The 19,899-nt window shown below is 34.2% G+C and overlaps 2 protein-coding genes across 2 annotated transcripts in view; one reads left to right on the top strand and one right to left on the bottom strand.

Annotated features, from left to right (window-relative positions):
• The window catches only part of LOC126965076 (ELMO domain-containing protein 2), a 250,333-nt gene extending 249,859 nt beyond the window's left edge, over positions 1–474 (top strand). The window contains exon 3 of the transcript XR_007729453.1: positions 387–474. The gene's annotated coding sequence lies outside the window, so the exon portion shown is untranslated. The remainder of the gene's footprint in view (positions 1–386) is intronic.
• The window catches only part of LOC126965039 (poly(rC)-binding protein 3), a 137,176-nt gene that overhangs the window by 75,694 nt on the left and 41,583 nt on the right, over positions 1–19,899 (bottom strand). Inside the window, exon 2 of the mRNA XM_050808468.1 lies at positions 10,402–10,424. The gene's annotated coding sequence lies outside the window, so the exon portion shown is untranslated. The remainder of the gene's footprint in view (positions 1–10,401; positions 10,425–19,899) is intronic.

Here is a 19,899-nt window from a genome sequence, read left to right as displayed (position 1 = left end):
AACAATAACGATAGAAACACTAAAATTAAAACGCAGTCTACTAATAATTATGAACATTATTATATACTAGTTTGTATGAAGTGCTTTCCTACAGCTGAAATAAGCCAAAGAAATATGTCAATTCTAAGGGAAATGAAGTATCCGTAGTTAATATCCGCCGATCGATCTGGAAGAGACACGTTATTATCTATATTACGTTGATAATGAATGCTAGAAATCTTTAAAAGGCACAAAATTTTTTAACAAAAATACAACCGACTACAAAAACACTATTCCAAAACAATAGATATAATGTACACTAAAAAGTATAATAATAATTGCGTATTTTTATACAATCTAATTAATTAATGTAATTCTAGTTACGATTATTGTTATTTTTGGAATAGGTGTCCTTCCGCCGCGACCCGCTCTCTCCTCCTCACGACTCAAGCACATCTCACCTATAACTATCTATGTAGTAACAAACCTATCTTGGATGACACCGACTTCACCCAGTCGAAAGTTTTGAGAACATACCGACGAATTGAGAACCTCATCCTATTTTGAAGTCGGTTAAAATGCATTTCTTTTTTAAAAATTGTTTATTTAGAACACTCTATTATGTCAGTTCGGAAACAAATAAACGGAACTAGAAATTTGTCTTTGAGTACCATTTTGCAGTATTTCCCTGTTGTTATAATGAAATTGTTTCACAGCAGAACTGTCAAACAGTGTTTCAATAAAATCTCTCACAGAGAATATGCCCATACAAAACAAATATTGGAAATAAAAACAATTATCGGTCCCAGATCGATATAAAAACTATCCTCTCCCTCAAATTGTACTCTATGAAGTAATCACCATTAAAATCCATTCATTAGTTTAGGAGTTCACTGGAAACAAACATCTGAATGTAAATATATTAAGATTTAAATTACAATCTACGTAAAATAATGCAACATATGTAATCAAACGGTTGTGACCTACACGAGTTATGTTTAAATGTTAATAAATAAATAAAAAATGTTACTGAACATCAAACCCATGGTTCAATCAAAGGCCACCAATCCATTTATAATACTAATTGCAATTAACTTCTGATGACAATTGAAAGCTAACACAGACTAGTAAAAAAATAAGGACTCCGTGTCACCTTACATAACAGTGTAGCACCAAAACAAGCCGATTAACGTGTAAATACATAGCCCCACACTCTTACACTACTACAGGCCGATAGGCGGCCATTATGAGAATTGTCATCGTCTTTGACAGATCAGTTTGCGTCTCAATAAAATATTTTAAAAATGCCATCGTGCGTTGTGATAAAATGTAAAAACGATACTATATAAGTATTTGTGGCCATATATGCTTATTTAAGGGAGAAAAATTTGTGTAACTAGTATCCCCCGTAACCGCACACACACTAGCATAACGGTGCTTCACTTGCTAATATCACGCCGCGAAGTCCTTCTTTTTTTAAATGTGTAAATAATAGTACACAAATCAATGTCTCACCCGTCAACCGAACAATAAATATCTCGTCTTATTTCACGATCCCAACTCATTTCAAATAGAATACTGAGGGACTATTTCATTACTTTTATTTAATTTAGCGGAAAATCAAATCCTTAGATGTGATTATCCCAGTTATCCCTGCCCCGCGATGATTCCCTACGTAGCCTATGTATAAATTCAATAGGTTATTTTGAATCTATTAATATGTTAATTTAGTTGTCAACTCTGTTACCACGTAGAGATTGGTTATTTCGAATTATGTTCCTACTATTGTTTAAGATAATTATGTCAATCATTGACGTGGGAATTTATGTGTTCGCATTTCTTCAAATTCGTTTTTTATTTTGTGCAACCAATCAATAATAATTCAAATTCAAATATTTTAATTCATTACTGTAAGTGCAATCATTTATTAAAAGATAAACTTCGAAAATTTGCTTCGGCCTTATGAGAAATCTCATGGTCGCTCAGAGGGCAATGGAGAGGGCTATCAATGCTTGGAGTTTCCTTGTGAGATCATATCAGAAATGAGTAGATCCGTATGAGAACCAAAGTCACTGACATAGCCCAAATGATAGCGAAACTGAAGCGGCAGTGGGCAGGGCAAATTGTTCAACGGACAGATGGCCTGTGGAGCAGTAAAATCCGCGAATTACAGCAGTATTGGTAGGCAAGATGTACCGACGATCTGGTCAAGATCGCTAGGATACGTAGAAGAGAGCAGCATACGACCGGTCGTCGTGAAGATCTTTGTGGAACGCCGTGGACGTCTTTCGGCTGATGACGATGATGAAGCTTCGAAAAAACTGATATTTTAAAAGATTGCCTAGATATTTTCCAACTTGTAGCTTATGCAATATGCGGAGACCAGAACATATGTTATAAGCATAAAAATACAATTGTCTAATTCCATTTTACTTCAAAAATAATACCTACCGTATTCCATGCACCCAAATCGATTCGGCGAACCCTTAATGGACCGTAAGCTATAGCTTTGATGTATTCAATAACATTGTACGATCACATTATATTTTTCAATACTAAAAGGGCTTCAAAATACTGGAGAAAAGGTTCCACTCGTAAATATTGAAAGATAAATAATGTGAGCTTACGCCTTTAATGTATGTATTAAAATGGGCTTCAAAATATAATGCGAATGATATTATAACAAGCGGCCACTCTCACCATACGATTTCTTCAAAGTTCCCCGCAAAACAATCTATATTTTTTGCGGGGAGCACTTATTTATTCTCCGTTTGGTGTCGAGACACTTGGCCTGTGGGGCTCAGAGGCGAATGTACAAAGTACTATCTTCGCGCCTCAATAAGGCTACTGGAAACCCAAGCGATAGCAGCTATTTCGGTAAACGGATCAGCCTAGTTATCTAACACGGAAATGCTGCCAGTATTCTTGGTACGCTTACACGTAATGATAATATTGTAAATATAGTTATAGGATTTGTTTTGTTTAAATAAATTTATTTTCTGAAATAGAACTGTGCTAAGGTACTCATTATAAAAGGCAAGTTGCTCCCTAATAAGTTCAGCCGGAACAGAGAAACACGCAGAAATGTTACCAGTCTTTTGTACAGAATGAAGAAACAGTAAGGTGTAAGCATTATTGTGTTTCGGCCTGAGGGTCGCCGTAGCTAGTAAAATTACTGGGCAAATGCGACTTACCATCTTATGTCTCAAGATGACTTTGGTTTTTCAAGAATTCTGAGCGGCAATGCATTATAATAGGCGGGGCGTATCAATTACCATCAGCTGCAACCAAGAACGTCCTGCTCGTCTGGTCTCTTACTGTCATAAAAATACAGACAATTATTTTAAAAATTATCAAAACTTAATGCAGAACTTATACAGAAAGATTGATCATTGTTAAAATATGCACAGAGTTTGCTATTCATGTTTTTGTACCGACATACACAAGGATCCGACTTAATTCATTAACATTCCTAAATACATAATTCATGACTCAAAAATTTGGATGAGAATTGAAAAACACCCAGATCGTTAGTGATAGGACTAACGAGTCTAACAAAACACTACTGCTTTGTAAGCAGATAGTTTGTAAAATAACATGAGTCCGGGAAAACCTCATTTAAGTTCCTGAACAATTGGTGAATAAAAGTTAAAATATTCTTTTATAAATTTGAACTTTAACATCATAGTTCTGTGAAAGTTATTAAAATTTAATTGAAGCCTCATTCGTTCTTGGTCGCTGTCCGCTCTCTCTACGACCTAGCTCAATGGCGAGATAGCACAAATACTTTTTATATTGTGTACAATTCCTCGTTAATGAATACAAAAACTGCTTTTCAACGACCATTCTCACCAAATTTTCCAAATAAGTTAAAATGAAATAATTTGAATATCATTTTTATATTTCAAGATATATTTAAGCTACTAAAAGTATTTAGCAGCTTTAATAAATCATTTAGAGCCTGGCTAGTGTAACAAGCTATTGATAAATGATCACTATATTTATAATTGTCATACATATATCGAATACGACGCTTCTTCTCTCTAAGAGCGCTATTTGTTTCCAAAGCGGTAGTAGTGTTACAAGTGACATCATAAAGATTTCTAAAGGAATAAATTTTGAGAAAATAAATGCCTTTTATGCCCGATAATTATTAACTGCGCAGATAACTATGTAATGGAATAATAGCGTTATTTTAATTGTATTAATTAGTATTAGTCGATTATGAACATTCAATATCAAAAAATACAAAAAAAAAATACTATTTCATTATTTTTAGGCGAAAACTCAATTCTTTGTTTTAGTACACGCTTTTAACCCAGTCAGATAGATACGAATAAATTCAGGAAATAATATTATTTAAAAACACTGTGTCCATGAAAATACCAAATATTTATCCTTTGTTTAAAAATTCGTGAATATGAAATGGAATGGGGCTTTATACGCTAGTCAGTTTTTGCCTGTCCTTCCATAAACATTTTCTATTTTTTATACCCCGAACTTTATCCGATGCTATTTTAAAATGAATTTAATCCATTTCAGATTATGTATTGAACACATTTATTTCGCTGAGAATAAGCGTGGAATTTTATCGTTGCGAAGAATCATGGAAAGCAAAATTTAAAGAAATTAACATCTTGACTGTTGCTTCTCAATATATATTTGATAATTTAGTGTATGGACATAGGCAGATAAGTGATTTTGTTAGAAACTGTCATAAACATAATGCTAACACCTAACAGACATAAACTTATAATGCCTCCTATTCGGCTAAGTCGAGTTAGTAAGTCTTTTATGGGGCGATGTATATGCTTTTACAACAAGATCTCAGATAGTTTTCAAAACAAATGTATACGGTAGTCAAAAGAATTGTTAAAAAACGTTTTGTGTGGTACAGGTTACTATAACTATAACATATAAATGACTTTCTTAATGATACCACAGATTACGAATGGAGCGACCGCTCTCAGGCTATAAAATAATAATTTTTGTTGTACGATGTTAGTATTTAACCATATATTAAAAAAAAAGCCCGCTGAGTTTGTTGCGCGCGTTCTTCGCAGGTCTGAGGCATTCATTTTGGAATAGGTGGTAGTTTTTGTCTTTCAATAAGTGATGTGACATCCTATTTTGAATAAAAATATTTGAAATTATATTTCTCATGATACGTGCCTTTTGTTTATACGTTACTGATGTATAATAACTTTACGTGTAGTAAGCAATTATCTCACTAGGATTCAAAGGCGGTATATTTTACACATTTCCAATAAAAAAAAACTTGGTAATGTAAAAAATTACTATCATTATACAACTAAAAAGTCGCTGGGTTCTTATACCAAACATACTAGTTGTCTAGTTCTGTTTTCTATAAAACCCAGAGAGCCAGTGCTGGATCACTTGGCGTTGCGTATAGACGTCGCTTCATTGTGTCTTCTACCGCATTCACACGGGGAGTGTTCCGAAGAGCTGTTTCACGTGATTCCTGCCGCCGAATTCCACCTTCAAACGACACGCCACAAATTGGACATAAATCCAGAAAAACGTTCTGAACCACAATTATTTCGAAATAGATTTAAGAACACAAAACTGGTCACGTGATTTATATTAACGGACTGACAAAAAATGGCAGCGCTACTGTCACTCTTTAAATGAACTTGTGACTTAGTAGCCCAACCCACATGTATCGAATACATTAGTATTTATTAGACTTTAAACACGAATTCCTTAAAATGTGATGTTTGCTTGACACGTTTTTCAGGAACTACATCCAATTAGGATATCATCATCAGAGTGCGGTTTTCAAGGAGCTTTCTTCCACGTACTACGTGCGGTGTTTTCGAGATGATACGACTTGGGCACCTTCAAAGTACGCTCGGTTGTCCTCCTTTTCCATAAAAAAAGCATGTTTATTAATTAACTTCCGTTTATTTTTTCTTATTTGCTAATAAAACAACATCAAGTGTACTTTTAATTATACCGGTGGTCCTGGATACACAACCAAAGTGATGACAATATTAGTTGTCGAGATTCGAAACGTGTGCAAATTTTTAAGTAAATCAGGCTCCTTGAAAGTTATAAAAATAACTTTCAAAGGTTCATTTACCTAGTGAAATTTATTTATTTTTTATTTATTTATTTTATATTTATTTATTTAGTGTAATTTAGGTTGTTATAGTATATCAAATGATAATATCCACATGTTTGCCTCAGACCAGAGAAGAAGGGGGCGCAAAAAACTCAGTGTGATTTTTTTTACCATATTAATATACACTATATGTTATCGTACAATAAAACATATTTTTTAATAGTCTGAGGCCGATCGCTCCATTCACAATCTGTGGTTTCATTAAGAAAGTTATTTTATTTATGTTATAGTAACCATTACCACACCAAGGTTTTTTTAACAATTCTTTTGAATTTCGTAACACATTTGAACATTTTCTGAGATCTTGTTGTAAAAGCATATACATCGCCCGACAAAATACTTACTAACTCGACTTAGCCGAGTAGTAGGCATTACAAGTTTATGTTTATTCCTGGTGTTGATATTATGACAGCTTATAGCAAATTCACTAATACGCCTATGCACATATTATTATGAAAAACTAGCTTTTACCCGCGGCTTCGTCCGAGTTGAATAGTTTTTTTGTTTTTGTGCAATTTTCTTTATCTTTTAGAATACTTTTCAAATAATACACATACAAACTGCTCTTTCCGCTGCTGGCAGCGCTCTTCTATGAAACAGCGGATATCCCTTGTCATTGTATACAGACTCTTTAATAGTATTTCCCTGTGAACTTTAATCTCCTATTTCATCCCCATGTAGGTAAAAGTTTCAAAAATGCTCGAACAAATGTTTATAAATTATTTCATCAAGTGCCTAAATACAAAGTTTCATGGTTTTATCTTCGATAATGACGCATTTCCATAGAAACTGCCATTCCCTATTTCAACCCCTCCATTAATTTTTGAGCAATGAAGCTCTTGTCTATCTCTGTACCAAATTTTATCAAAATCGGTTCGGTAGTTTGGGCGTGTAAGCGTTACAAAAAAAACTTACATTCATTTATAATATTAGTAGGGATATTGAGAGGCAACAGTTAAGATGTTTAGTACCCATTACAATGTAGTGCCGAAATATTGATTGAATTTGGCGCTATGTTGCGAAAATCCATATTAAAATCCAAATGTTATGAGTTTTTCTTGAGTGCAAATTCAGCTTAGCTTTGTCTTTCACTAATTCGCCACCTGATTTGCATTAACACAAGGCATGTTCAGGAGATGTTGACTCGTAGAGACTTAAGTTTTGTTTCAAAATAGTACCGCTCAGAATTCTTGCAAAACTCAAAATTATGAATCATCTTGTGGTATAAAGATGTTAGGAATTCACATTGGCTACGGCGTCCTTAAAACAGAAACCGTAGGCTCCTTTGCACAGGATGTCGGCTAGATTATGGGTACCACAACGGTGCCTATTTCTGCCGTGAAGAAGTAATGTGTAAACATTATTGCATAGCATCTCTCCCTACTGTGGTATAAGATAGGTATATAACATATCCATTACCGTTAGGTCCGGATTGATTGTATCGAAATATTTATGTGTTGTTAAAATACAAATTAAATTATTTCGGGTGAATTTCAGTTACATCGTTATTTTTCCGCCAATTAAACCCGCTGCGGTTATTTGTGTTGCTCGTGCAAATTTCAATTTCGATGTTTTCACATTCGCAAAAAAAATTAATCCGAACGTAAATATGCTTGTGTGGTTTGTGAAAATGTTTTATATATTTTCTCGTTGAGAATTATTCAGTACTTTTTAATTAATTAAGTTTCTGGTCGCACAAGGGCGTAAAGAATGTATGGTATCAAATATGTATGGTATTAAATAAATGAACCTTAGATTAAGGTTTGGTCCCCGCTGCTCTCCAACTAGATAAAAAGGCATAATAGGCATTTATTTTCTCAAAATTGATTCCTTTAGAATTCTTTCTAGCTGAGAACAATAGGTTTTTTATTACGTCAACTGTTAGATGCTTGTTGTGTACGTGGCACTCAATTGCATCTTTAAAATTTTGTAACATACGCGTTATTTTATATTGAAATTAATAAAATACAAAATACTTACTGATATTTGATCCCAGTGTCTTTCTTATTTCATGTAGTATTATTTTTACAAAGTTTTACTACGGCACCCGGCATTTTAGTTTCAATTATTAGCAAAGTTTAACAGAATATATGACATGTCAACGTCACACATTATTCGAGACTGGCTCGAAAACTCCCACTTGGGTAGAGTGCGTAGTATTAGTTGCCGCACTGTGCGATTATGCCTGCGGTGTCTGGTTGGAGTGCAGCGGAGACGAATCATTTGTCCAAGTCTTTTTTTTTTATGAAAGAGTAGGACAAACGAGCGTACGGGTCACCTGGTGTTAAGTGATCACCGCCGGCCACATTCTTGCAACACCAGAGGAAAGTGTACGCGCTTTTTTACCCATGTTGTATCGTCGCGGAAACACCACATAAAGAGTCTTTTACAAATTAATTAATAAAGTTATAGTTTGTCGTCATCAGATATAACTACAGTGTTCATTCTGTACTTAAATTAATACCTAGAAGTAATTGTTAACTAGGTAGGTATGTCATAATTAACAACTAAGTTACATTATGAACTGTAAAGGTTCGTCGGAGTCCCACGCTGGTAGCGACAAAGTTATATTGAGGTAAATTGGGGTTTAGTAGTGCCATGTGCATCCTTACACCTAACTTTGTCTATTGCAAACTTCACACTTTATGTTTTACGTACTCGTACTAACGACTACGTACAGTCTACACGGGAGTAAATTTATCTCGATTTAGCGCTGAATACGCTTGTGAATAATACAATTATTTGATTTACTTAAGGCGACACTAAATGCCGGCGACCTTGAGCGAATGAGTTCACGGCTCCTATGTAACAAAGCCAATATTTTCAAAATTCTTGGGTAGTAAATGTAACATTTTAACAGGCGCAAACTGCTTAATTGCTAACAATCCTCATTATTGATTACTAATCTGAATAAATCTACCTACATAAAAAGTAAAATCTATAAGAACAACTTTTATGATAGTAGTATACTAAACAAATGCATGATGCCGAGAAAAAACTTGTTTAACTGCAAAGAAAACTGGTAGTTCATAATAGCTTTGGAGTGCTAACTTTCACCAACAATAAGCATTAGCAACCTACAAGTAAGACTTAAGGGTATGTGTAACAGGATAAAGTAGTGTTCATAGCTCCAAATCTTATATTTTCACCACAAAACTTGTCTAAAAACACCTTGTTTGCATGTTTTCTGTTTACCCTTCGCTTTAAAGACGATCTAAATCAACACAGACTATGATAATTCGTTTTATTTATACCAGGCGAACATAAGAGCTGAAGAAATAGTTATCTTCCTGAAGAATAGTAAGACGCGTGATTTTGGTTTTACCTTTTATCGTATACTGGCTGAACCGACAGACGTTGTTCTATCAATAAATGGTTCGAGAGATATGGTAAATGCGTGGGTGAGTGCGTGGGTGGGATTGTGACACGACAAACTATATATGTTAACCATCCTTGAGCTTCAACGAATCTATTACAAAAGATTTCATTGAGATCGGTCAAATAGCTTAGGAGTTATTAGGGAACATACAAACATACATTCTCTTTTATATGTATATATAGATTTGATACCAGGTAAATATAAAAAGTTGTGATTTATTTGATAATAATCATCACTAGTTCTTTTGTATTTTATTAATGTCAATGTAAAATAACACGAAGCGTATGTTACAAAATTAGAAAGATGCCATTGAGTGGCAAGACGCCAGGCACTACGCCTGCAGTATCTAGTTAGAGCGTAGCGGAGACCAATCCTTTACCTAATATCGGTAGCTTTACGCGAGTGTAACACATTTAAATAAAACACTTTTAAAGGATTAAAACGCGTGTAATTGTTTTTACATTAGATTATTGCGTAAAACTTAAATTAGACTGAGAGTCCCCCTGAAAACGAGATCTGGAAATGTCTTGGAAATTCGGGTTAACTAAAATAAAAATGTAACTCTTACGCAAAAAGCTATCCTTTAAAAGTGTTTTATTTAAATCTCTAACAACATTTCATACAACACAATATAAAAAACAACTTGAATTATACCTGTACGTATGGACTTTGTTTACGCAGTTATAAAATGCTGCCATTATTGCAATATTATAGCATAAACTAATTATATAAATCAGTATATATGCCTTAATGGTATCAGCTTAGAGCTGTCTTCAAGGAAAATAAAAGCATTTGTATAAATGAAAGAGGATCAAGATCCTAAACGCCCCATTAGAAAGCTCTTAAAACGCAATGGATTTATTCGATAATTCGGGGACGGAAGCCCGGCCCAGCTTACCTCGATTCCACAGCGAACAGAACCTGAAACTATTTAACGCAATTAATAAATAAATATAGTTTCGCCAAGATTTTTCGAATATCATAACATATTGTGGGTAACTCTGTTTGATGTTATTAAAACAACGTACTTTGGAAATGTTTATTTTTTTAAAGTGATGAGTGACTCATACTTCTGGAATTGATTAAACTCAAGAGTTGAAACAAAGAAATCAAGATTTATGAACTTTACGTCAATCGAGCGGTTGCCTCAGCGGAAGAGCGCTCGCACAAATCCCAGAATTACGTTATCACTTGACAAAAAATAACAAATTGTTTAGATTTGAAAGACCGACACCTCAAGTCAATTTCATAAAATGCAAATATTGGGGTTGAGCAGGTTATCAACTGTAAAGTAGAGACTGTAGATGAAGCCACAACCTGAGAGTTGAACAAAGACATATCAAGATTTATATGACTTTACGTCACTCGAATGGTTGGCTCAGTGGAAGGGCGCTCGCACGAAACGCGAGAGGTTGCGGGTTCAGGGCCCGGATCGTTCATAAATTGTGATTTTAAATTTAATTTGTGTAAGTTGTCTTTTTTATAATGTTTAGGGTCACATCTGTGAATAAAATTACATAATGCTGACAGATCCAGGTGACACTACAAGCGCCATCTTGAAAAAAGATTTGGCCGATATGTCGCAAACTATGCAGTGAAAAAGTTATTGAAACTATTATTGTAGAGTATAAAATTTCACATCTTTTATTGCCTATAAACATTTTTTGCAATGGCCAAATTTATGGCCCATTTAATGAACTGGTTTTTCTACCTCTGCTGATAACTCTTAAATATTCGATTAATAAATAAAATGCATCTACTCATTTTTAATGATTAATAATTTATACTCAACAACTTTTAGTTAAAACTTTTTTTTTTCTTTTTTTTTTACGTATGGATTTTTGAGGATTTCTAATGGACTACCAGGCGTAGTTGAAAATTCCAAAGTAACTTACTAAAGAATACAATTTTTCCCTATTTCAATATTTTTTTCTAATTTAATTATGTTTAAATATTAATTTGCTAAAACGTATGTTATGCTCTGTTTGTGTCCGTTTTTTACTTGATCTCGATTTGCACCTATAATTATGGTGTCACCTGAAATTCAATTTCAAATTCAAAAAGGAATTTTTTTCAAGTTACGATTCAAAATCACTAATTGAACGTTAAAAACTAGCACCAATTCAACATAGACTGCCACAGACCTGAGAAGAACTGGTGCAAGAAACTCAGCGGGGTTTTTTTAATAAAATACGGATTACAATGTAATATCGTACAATAAACATTTATAATTAAAGAGCCTGAGGGTGTTCGCTTCAGTCCCAGTCTATGGTATCATTAATTATTATGCTATAGTAAGTAACCTTTCCCACACTAACACACGTTTTTTAACAATTTCTTTAAAATTTCGTAACACATTTGTTTTGTACATTTTCTGGGATCATATTGTAGAAACATATACATCACTTTATACGTCGCTTAGAAAGATAAGATATCTATTATTATCTGTGTTTGTTATAAAAGTATTGTATTGGTGCTCACCCTGTTGGAGTAATAAATAAATAAATAGAATATTATGATACAAATTCCACTCATATTTCACTCATTTTGTTATTTTATAATCTATATTAAAAAAAACTATTATTGATAAGCACCAGCTGGTTACAATCCATTTGCAGTAATTTAAAAATGCATCCCTTTTACAGAATAAAAATATATTCTCAGAATAAAATCTTGTAATACGAAAGCGGAAATGTCAGTATGTACCTCGACGGAACGGCGAGTTGGCAATTCGCCCGTAAATGGTCACTAATGGAACCTAGAGGGGAACAGAGATACGACAATATGTCAGATACCAACATCGAGACATTTTAGTCGAAATGATCTCGGAACTATTTTATCCATGAATGAACATTTCTATATAAAATCATTGGAAGTGAACAAACTTATATTGTTGTCACAGGTCGGTTAAGATTGTAATGAAAGAAGAAAATATCTCTCGAACGCAATAGGTTTTAAGGTTTTTGATGATAAATGATATTCATATTCTTCATCATCAGCCGGAAGACGTTCACTGCTGGAGAAAGGCCTCCCCCAAAGATTTTCACGACGATCGGTCCTGCGCCTCCCTGATCCAATGTATTCTGGCGATGTTGACCAGATCGTCGGTTCATCTTGTCGGAGGTCTACCAACGACTGACACTACCTACTGATAATGGAACGCGAAGGTGCTACATCATACAAAATTAAGCAAATGCAAGAAAAACACGTAAGTACTGGTCGTGATCATTTTTGAGGAGACGACACCAAGAAGCGGTATATCGTGTTATATTGAATGGTTTAAGTGTAGAAGACAGAAGTAGATTTAAAAATTTTGTTAGAATCACAATAGTAAATTTGGAGAATTTGCTTCAAAAAGTTGCACCATACATTCTAGCAGAATACACATTATTTACATGCCATCACCCCCTCAATTATTTTTAAGCAAACGGAATCACCGCCGCACACATTCTCTTGCAATACCAGTTTGCAACACAGTATGAACGAAAAAATGTTTCAGACAATTGCACTACATGCTTAAAACAAATAATTATGTTTTGACAAGTATTCTACAAGTTTTGTATAAAACAAGTTTATGACATGTTTCTTGGTGTAAACGAGGGGAAAGAATGTGTCCATTAACACATTTCTTAATGTTTCTATTAAGGGGAAGCCACTTTGTTCATGTGTCATTTTATCACTATTTTTGTATTTTATTACACTAATTCACTAGCACTACACTAACTCAAAAGGTTTTGATCGTTTTACTCTTCTTACTATATCAGTGTTATCAAGGAGCTGGATTGTTTCGACGTTCACGTGATGATGAATATCTTAATGAGCTTCAGCGTATTTTTGTACTACTTTGTCAACGAACTGAATGTTAAGGTCCCAATGGAGAACGCTGTTTCGAATGTACCAAGGTGCGTTCACACTTTCCCTTAATACTTTATTCTCGAAACGTTATATGATTCGAATATTTGTTCGTTTGATGCAGCCCCACAGCTGGATCCCATAAGTCCATACAAATTATATATTTATACAGTTTATTTTCTATTACTTTTTATGAAGTAAAGCAGTTATTTTCTAAATATATATATACAAAAACTTCGATATTATTAAAGTGTTTATATCTATCGATTAGTTACTTTATTATGAACAAATAACTCAAAAGGAAAACTGTGGTAGGTTTATTATTTTGTGATTTGTTACGCAAACAAAAAACACAATGTTCAAATATTATGATTGTAAAGGTAGGGAGTGTAATCTGTGTGTCTGTTCCCGGCCCGCATCGACCGAGAGTCCTAAGTAAACCACTCCTTGACAAGTGTTTGTACCAATAGGCATGATAGAGATTTCTTCGCAAATTGCGTTTGCTCACAAGATGTTCTTACTCCAAATCTTATTGTATTTCGTTGTTGTTCGTATATTTTGGTGGAATATCTCGAAAAAAAATAAGACATGTTATATTTTTAGATTTGACTAGGTTCTTTTTTATATTCTATCGTTAATATTTTTTGTATACGACGTTTCAATGGGCAAGAGGCTCACGGGATGGGGACAACCACCCACGAACATCCGCAATAACAGGTGTCAAGATATGCGTTACCTGCCTTTAAGGTAGGATGTATGGGTGGTGGGTATGCTCTTTTCTTGAAAGTCCCGAAGACGTATCGGTTCGAGGAAACAGCAGCCAGTGATTGATTCCACAAAATGGCTGTGCATGGTAAGAAATTTAACTTAGAAAACGCGCGGTTGTCTTCAATGTGATGCGGGTGGTATTTTACATTTTGACGTAAAATCCGTTAGTGGAATTCGGCCTCTGGCTCAGAGACTCAATCAAAGCAAGCTCAGAACCTCATGATAAATGCGGTAGAAGATGCAGAGAGAATCCACATCTCTACGCAACGCCAAAGAGTCAAGCCGATCGGAGATGACTTGATCGTCGATGATTCGAAGCGCTCTTCGTTGTATACGGTCAAATGGAAGAAGCTGTTATTGGGGAGCGCCCGCCCAGAGGTGAGAACAGGACTCGATATGAAGCCCAATTTGCGCCTTATATAGTTGCAGGGCGTAGAATATTGGATATATTGAAATATAATTACTATAATTAAACGGCATATACTTAACCACATGTTATTCCTTTTAACTCCAAACCAATGAAAAAAGATTTTTTTTTTCAATTTGTTATAATGCAAATCAATTTTATTGAAAATATCATCTTATAATGTTTTAAAACTCTAGAGTAATACAAAACAAATGTGTGAAACTAAACCAAAGTATGCAATGTATAAAATATGCTTGTTATAAAATATGCGTACAAAATTGAACTTGCTTTCAATTTTTTTTTCTAAGGCACGCAGTAATTCATTTAAATGTTAAAAATATTAAGCAACTGCTGAAAAGAAACAACAAATTGTTTTGCATAATTTAAAATAACAGACCCAGAGGAATTAAGAGCGTGGAATAAGAAGTAGCCAGTGCCACTTCCATGCTTGTTATAAATGGTACCATATTAATTTAATAATTTTCTTTCTTGTGAAAATTATTTTATATCTTATTATTCTAGCGAAGAAAAAAGATAATGTTTACACTAATAAGTTTTATTGTACGATATTACATTATATCTATACTGGCTGATGCACGTGCCTTCGTCCGCGAATTTAAAGGGTTTTTAAAAATAATAAGGTTGGAATTGAAGATAATCTCGTCCTATTCCAGTTCCGGTTCCCGTTTTCGCTACCGTTCTCAACATATTATATGGATATTATCTCGAGGAAGATTTTTATGGCAAAATAAACCTACTATTGGTATAGATATAGCTTATCGACGTGAATTTCGGTTTTTCATAAATCCCACGGGAACCATAGATTTTTCCGATGATAAAATGTAGCCTATGTCCTTAGTTTATCGCTGTACCAAATTTCATCACAATCAGTTGAGTAGCTCCGGCGTAAAAGCGTCACAAACAAACATACATTTACATTTATAATATTAAGTTGGGATTTTTAATGAAAATAAAAGAAGCTCGCTGATTTTCTTGCGCCCGTTCTTCACGGGTCTGAGGCATACTTTTTCGAATGGGTGGTAGTTATTGACTTTCAATAAGCGATATCATATCCTATTTTGAATAAAAATATTTGAATTTAATGAATACTACTAAGAAATTTATTTTTATAAGAATTATTTATCATAGCGCTGTCTAACATAAAAATAATGATAATACTTCTAATTTGCGCAATTAACACTTAAGACGCGGACTGACTAGGATTGAAAATGCTATGACCAACCCTACAATATTTGTGTTGATCATGTGGCTAAGCTGCAAATGGGCATTTATTTTACTGATTTTCTTTTGTTTGTTCAAAATTTACCTATTAAATTAAAAACAGTTCGGTTAGAGTTTTAGGAAAGTACTAATTCTATTAAATTCTTAAAAAAAAAAACGTTGTTAAAGCCGAAAATTTGGACATTTTTGACAGCAAAGTTGATTTTTGGGAAGCAACTTCCAAATTTTTATTGGATATTTCAAATTCGATATAACTATTCTATTCGGTTCAAAATTTTCTTTAAGTCCTTCTTTTTGCACTGTATTTTTTGCGTCGGAATATTTTCATTGCGTCATGTTGTAATCGACTCTCTAATTTATTGGTACCACAACGGCGCCTATTTCTGCCGTGAAGTAGTAATGTGTAAACATTACTGTGTTTTGGTCTGAAGGGTGCTAGTGAAATTACTGGGCAAATGAGACTTAACATCTCATATCTCAAGGTGACGAGCGCAGTAGTAGTGCCGCTCAGTATTTTTGGGTTTCAAGAATCCTGAGCGGCACTGCATTGTAATGGGCAGGGCGTATCATTTACCATAAGCTGAACGTCCTGCTTGTCTCGTCCCTTATTTTGTTTAAAAAAGGTCAGTATTTTTTCAATGTCCAAAGTACCTAAAGAAATTGTGCACTTTAAATTAAAAAGGCGGGGAGGTTAATAGAGGAGGTCTAAAAGAATTGAACAAACTTTTCGGACAATCTGCAGTGTCGTTTCGTCGTCGTTCAATACGTCAATTAAACATATTATTGCGGGTGTTTAACCATTTTCCAGTTCAGACTCGGGCTTGACCAGTTTTTAATGAGAATAATGTCCCAAATCTGTCACTTAGCTTAAATACAGCAGATTTGCTTTAAGAGAATCACTTGATGAACGTAAATTAAGGGGAGACAGTTTTAATTATTTTATAATTTGTCTCGGGAAGGTAGATGGGATTAGTTAAGTTTGTTCTCGACGTAGCTTTGTGAACCAAATAGCTTAGGTTACGTTTACACTTTGTTATTTGGCTTAAAGAAAATGGGTTTGCTTGCAAATATTCCTATTTAGATATTTTTTATACCAAACTGGATTTCTCAGTGGTACTTTATCTTTTTTTGTGTAGCCAAATAAATGTATGATTATTTTTATGGAAAAGTAGGACAAACGATTGTACTGGTCACCTGTTATTAAGTGACTACCTCCACCCACATTCTCTTAAACACCAGAGGATATTTTAAGGATTAACGATAGTGGAATGATGAAAACTAAGCTTAAAAAAATAAGTAATTCATTTGTATGTATTTGTATATGTTTTTAACATAGGTACTCTTAATACGTTTGGGTACTTTGGTTAATAATAAAATGTAATGTAAAATGCTGAAGCTGTAAATATATCTAGATTGGATTACAATAAATAATCCTTGAGGCTAAACCTTATTTTCTATGTTTGATCCAACGTTCGATCGGTTGCTCAGAAGTATTTTAAGAATTTTACAATTTCAAGCTAATATCGTCTTGCTTCGTACACTTTATACATGTGAATATTAGTCGCAAGAATATCAGTTGTCGCTAAAGCATTGCGTTCTGTGAGACTGAAGTTGACTACACTTAGCTCAAATGTCGATTGAAACTTGAGTCAAACTCAAATACAGACCTCGGTCTTCAATCTAATATCCTAGGAGTTTGTTTTAGTTTGAGAATTATTGTATTATTGTACATGTACGTGGTAAACTATACCACAAACTCATAGAGAGACAGATATGTTATTGTTATGATTTGTAAAGCGGCTCTTAGTGCAGTGAAGTGCAGTCATGTTTCACTACGATCAATGTGGTCTATTGTGGTAGCCACTGTTAACTATAATAGCTCAATGCTAAGATTTATTAGCAATGTTCACTGTTTTTAGATCAAACCTTATAATTATTAAAGTTCGTATTTTAAAGGTTATATTTAGTAATAAATTACTGTAATAATGGAATTTAAAACATTTTAATCGACCACCCCGTACCAGTGCTGTAACTTGAATGCCTGTATTCGTAGTCAACTGATAACGTCACATTGGTTTTGTCAGTTGACTGTCTCTATTTTACATTTTAATAGATTATTACAATTTAAAAATAATATTAATAATTAAATAAATCATGCAAATTAAATAAAATCAACCAAATATAGAATTATAAATTAATTAAAATTATAAATATGTTGGTAACGCTAACAGATTGATTCTTTTCATGAATCTTATTCTATCTTTTGCACTGAGCTGACGTATCTCAAGTGGTTGAAGAATTGGACTCGCCGAAGAGATGCTACGTTTGCGCCGTTTACGCATTAAAGGACCACATTCAGAGGGGATGTGTAATGGGGTTTCATCTGCACTATTACAGAATCTAAACACGCTCTGTAATCTCTGATGCCTCATTCTAGTTGAGATTGTTTGTGTTATCTGCAGTGCCCCGTTAGTCTCCTTTTGTTGAAGGCTTAGATTAGGGTTTTGAAATGGTTAAAGTTAAGCCCGAAGTGCCTAAAAAATAAACTTTGCCTTTCACTTTCGACTATGACCAACCCAGTGCGCGATACTTTGGTGCGGTCCGGCGGCGGGCGAACTACTAAATAGATTTAATTCAAATTTTGCAATTTTAACAAGAGACAATCGCGACAACATATTGTCACGCTAGACGCGGGCAAATATATATTTTTGCTGCTTCATAGCATCCACGCGGAAGAGACAATATAATATATTGTAATCGATCAGGTAATATCACAACACGTGGTAGGCAATCATTACTAGTTGCTGTGGATTTATAAAAGATCTAAGTTTCTAATGGAGATTCCGACAACGTCGGATCATCATTAGATGTTACGTAGTCAGTGAGTGTTACGCATGATTTCTCTACCCATATAATTTCCTCACAGAGTAAAAGCAAAAATAATGTTTGAATTTTATCTTGATTCACGTAATTATACGTGTTGTGATAATATTTAGGCAGGTGCAAAAACACTGTCATTAAAATATAACAGAAGTTTGTTCTCTACACACACATTTATTATGTACCGTCATTAATTCACGCGTTCCCTAGCGTGTGTGCTCGACGAAAGGTACGAAAATTTAATTGAACTTTTGATGAAGTACTATCTCTCATAACAGCTCGTCGCTTTCAATAAAACGTATAGTGCCATTAATCGAGAATGAAGCCAATCTAAGGCTGTCTCTACACTTGAGTCAATCGTAGAATTGAACTGACATGTACTGAACTTACTGAACTTAATTATTTAAGTATATCTATCATCATCAGCCGGAAGACGTCCACTGCTGAACAAAGCCCTTCCCAAAGATCTCCACGACCGTGATCGCTCCTACGCATCATCATCCATCCATTTCGGCGATCTTGACCAGATCGTCGGCCAATTGGGGGGCTGCTACATTTTGTAGATTTGGAAATGTATGCAGTTTTGAAGACAATGATTAGTACTCAGTATAGCATTAATTTACAAAAATGCATAATTTAAAGAAAAATCAAAGAAGCAGAGTTATATTTCAGAATTTTTATCTATTTTATTCATACATACTATTATGATTAACTAAAATTCACATAATTTCATGACATCCAAAGCCCTCCAGTAAAAATCATTCTCAATAAATCTTCATCATATTTTAATAAAACCTAAGATGAGTAGAGTGGAATTATTTAAATTTATAACATTGCTTTTAAGAAGTTCAAAGGACAAATTTCACCAATGGCTCCCTTGTACAGGATACCGGCTAGATTATGGGTACCACAACGGCGCCTATTTCTGCTGTGAAGCAGTAATGTGTACGTATTACTGAGTTTCTGTCTGAAGGGCGCCGTACCTAGTAAAATTACTGCGCAAATGAGACATAACATCTTCTATCTCAAGGTGACGAGCGCAGTTGTAGTGCCGCTCAGAATTTATGGGTTTTCAAGAATCTTGAGCGGCACTGCATTGTGATGGGCAGTGCGTATCAATTACCATCAGCTAAACGTCCGGCTCGTCTCGTCCCTTATTTTTCATAAACAAGTTTGTATATATGTGTAAGTGACTAACTAAATGGTATTAAATTATTTCTTTTATACATTTTCAAGAGTACATCGTAG

The sequence above is a fragment of the Leptidea sinapis genome, chromosome 6 (genome assembly GCF_905404315.1).
Source record: "Leptidea sinapis chromosome 6, ilLepSina1.1, whole genome shotgun sequence".
In the NCBI taxonomy this organism is placed as follows: domain Eukaryota; kingdom Metazoa; phylum Arthropoda; class Insecta; order Lepidoptera; family Pieridae; genus Leptidea; species Leptidea sinapis.
This window is presented reverse-complemented; position numbering and strand designations above follow the sequence as displayed.